The following is a 3414-nucleotide window of genomic DNA, read 5'->3' on the forward strand; positions in this document are numbered from 1 at the left end:
TTATTTTCTATATTCGCCCACTCGTAACATGATTCATATTCCTCACACATGTTGTTCATGACAAGGTCACACAGCGTAGTGAAAAAAAAAATCACTTCAGAAGTGGCTGAAGTTCCGATGCAGGCACTCAAAAGTAACCCCATCACAGAAACATGTATGGCGAGGTGTCGAACCCGCGGTATCATTCTATGGCACCGTCATTTTGTGGCTCAAACAGTGGCTTTCCGAATACTGATTGGAGAAGCGACAGACAGACGAGAAGAAGGCGCCTCTGTCCGTCGCTCCTGTTGTCATGTTGTCCTGTGCTTCATCTATGTAGAGCACATTCTATTCCTGATGTGTTTGAGGACACAAAAGCCTCAGTGCTCCTTTGTAAGGGCGTACAATGAACAGAGCTCATAGCACAGAAAGTGTGGTCTGTGCAGACTGCGCTGGTAAGAACTACGAAACAAAGGCTACCTAGTAGCAAGGTGGGTGTTTCCTGCAACGGGACATGGGAAGAGTGGATGCGACAGTGTCGGTGGCGTAGTTAAGCACAACGCCACACTGTACAAGCTGATATGTTCGGCAACTAAGGAAATTTTAAATGCGAAGCTGCCCAATATTCAGATGCGTCTTCTGCCTGCGCAACGCATCGCAAACTTCCGTACAACCAAAAGACGAGAATGGCAACAGCTTCAGCGCGTTCCTGGAATACAGTCCTTAGAAGTGTCGGAAGGCAGGAAGAACAAATAATGGCGTCCATGAGGTATCCGGAGAAAACTTCGAAGAGTGCGTGAGGAAAAGTTTCACTGTTAGACTCTGTCGCCCTTTCTGTTTGTCATCGATCAGGGACAGTACGCGCTTTCAGTTTGTGTTTTGGCGTATGGTCAACGTTCATGGCGACCTACAGAGCGTAATTCCTGTCTTTGTGGTGATACGTGAACTTTCTTTCGTAAAAACCTTATACACCGGAACTTCACTATCTCAAATGGAACATGAAGTCCCGAAAGGACGAATATGCGGTTCGCTCTCGTTGCGCACGTCACGAACCAACCACGGCAGGGGTGGCGGAGAGCCTGAAATTGAACGTCAGCCACTTCGGAGGTGACATTTTTTTTCTCTACGCTTCGTGAACTTGGTGAACAACATATCTGAGAAATATGAACAACGTCACGAGTGGAATATAGAACGTCGAATATAGAAAATACGCTACCGAAGTCGCGTGTTTTAGCCTTACCATTCCTCACTAATCGCGCGTCAGGAAGTACGTCCGAAAGTATCCAACAACGTACGTGCTTTACACGAATGGAAAGAGCATTTAAAGGGAGTGTCTGGACCTCAGGGCGGATGCAAACGGGCGATCCAGTACGGTTCCTTATGCCATCCCCACCACTCATGCAAAATATCTCGCCTCTGCGAGGCATATGTAATTTACAATCGAATTTTAAAGATTGAATTTTCACCCCCGACTAAAGGCTGCACCCGCGCTTGCCTTACTGCTGATGACGCCAGAGGCTGGGTCCTTCCGGCGTCTGCTCGTCTGCTGCCCGGAGAGTTGCGTTCGCTGTGAGCAATCGTTCTCGTGCTTTGTCGGTTTCGATACGCAGCGCATTTCAACTCTCTGGAAGTGTCAATTGTTCAGTAGCCTCGAAAGGCACATTTTCTGCAATGGTGGGGAGCAAATGTTGCTTCATCCATTGCGAGAACAAGTGGCGAAATACGACAGGTGTGTCATTTTTCGGGTTTCCGAAGGAGGAGTGCCTCAGGCAGTTGTGGATCTCGAAAGTACGCCGCCCCGGGTGGACGCTTTATAAGAATAGTAAACTGTGTTCGGACCATTTCACTGAGGACTGCTTTGAGCTCGGCAGCAGACTTAAACAAGAGTTCGGTCTATCGCGTCCCGGAAAGCGGCCGGCCCTTACACTGAAGTGCGATGCCATACCCACGATTTTCAACGACCGTGAGGGAGCTATGGCCATTGAAGCAAGTTTGTCACCTCAGGAAGGCGTAAGTTCCGAGTTCTCAATTTCTTGTTGAGACATGACCGCATTGTTTGCATTGTCCCCGTATGCAGTGTGAGGAACGAAGAGATCGCGCTGCCGACAGTTCCGAGGAGGCCAGTAAGTATACATTTCATATAAGCGTTGCTCATCACACGTTGAAAATCACTAACCAGTTACGTTCAGTGCCACTCGCAGAAGCACCTCCTGAGGCACCCAGTACTTCCCCTGCCCGTGAGGCTGTGCCATCAGGTGAGTGCCAAGACGTTCCTTATTATTTTAGAACGAGATAAGGCGGTACAACGCGCCAGTATAACTTCGCGGAAAAGCAATGGTGTTGATGCAGTTTCTATCAACCTCTATGAAAGTATTATATTTTCTCATCTATTCAGTGGCACATCTGCCAGTGGACCTTGTACAATCAGTGTACATGGAATCTCCAGGAGCACTACTGCCATCTGCACTGATTTCTTCCCAGCAGTCCGACAGAGTCTGTGACAACTGTGCAACCTCTGGCTCCAGACTCCATGAGAACAGGCAAGTTCACAACCTTGCTGCGCCAATTAGAATGCATAAAGGCAATCACATGGCTCCTTTTTAATTACCACTCCTTCCAGTCTGGCATATGCTTTTCTGGACAAGAGTGAGGAGCGAGCTAAATGGTGCTGACGCTTCCTGGAAATCTAATGGTCAAGAAGATGCAGTATAGAATGGAAGTATGCTGCATAAGCAGTGTAACAAAAATGATACATTTACAATAACACACAGATAATCTGCAAAGTAATTATCATTGAGTACAAGCTACAAGTAACCTGGTTAGAAAAAGGATGAAATACCCTGACCTCAGGTTACTGGTATAACGATCCTGTTTCAAATGTATATTTATATATTGCATCAGTGCTAAATTATGGTAAATTATATGGTGTTATTAATTCACAACTGTGGCAACCATTCTGGAGCATTGTTTTGCTGAAAGGTCACCTGTTGTTTAGAAGAATACAGTGAGTATCGCTTTCAGAAACTTAGAAAATAGTGGCACAGTACAAATTAAGGGCAATGACACTCAAACAGAAAAGGCAACGCACACCGATGAACTGGAATTCAGTTTTTTGGACATTGTTCTGTGTGATCCTTCCTGTCATGCATTTTTTATTTGGTCATTATTGTAAGTATTTTCTGTTGATTATGATCACCACCAAAATGGAAGTGTTGCAGCATTTGATTGCAAGTGTTTACAGCATATTATTTCTCGTCTTAGTCATAGCATACGTGTTCCTCAGGTGCGAGACCATCAGTATGTGATGCTGCAACACAGACAGACATCCCCATCACAAGAGACACAGCTCGAATAGTGATCGTGGAAGTGCCTAAAGTGCCACCCACTGGAGCTAGTGCTGAAGCTCGTATGTTAGCCACAAGCGTGGATGAACCT

General features: G+C 46.2%; 1 long non-coding RNA gene across 1 annotated transcript; it reads left to right on the top strand.

Annotated features, from left to right (window-relative positions):
• The first annotated feature begins 1497 nt into the window (after positions 1-1497).
• LOC135383254 (uncharacterized) lies at positions 1498-2234 on the top strand. Its single transcript, XR_010419773.1, has 3 exons — positions 1498-1989; positions 2057-2102; positions 2169-2234. It is a non-coding gene; the product is annotated as an uncharacterized LOC135383254 (long non-coding RNA).
• Positions 2235-3414: the final 1180 nt, after the last annotated feature.

This window comes from Ornithodoros turicata, chromosome 2 (assembly GCF_037126465.1).
Source record: "Ornithodoros turicata isolate Travis chromosome 2, ASM3712646v1, whole genome shotgun sequence".
NCBI lineage: Eukaryota > Metazoa > Arthropoda > Arachnida > Ixodida > Argasidae > Ornithodoros > Ornithodoros turicata.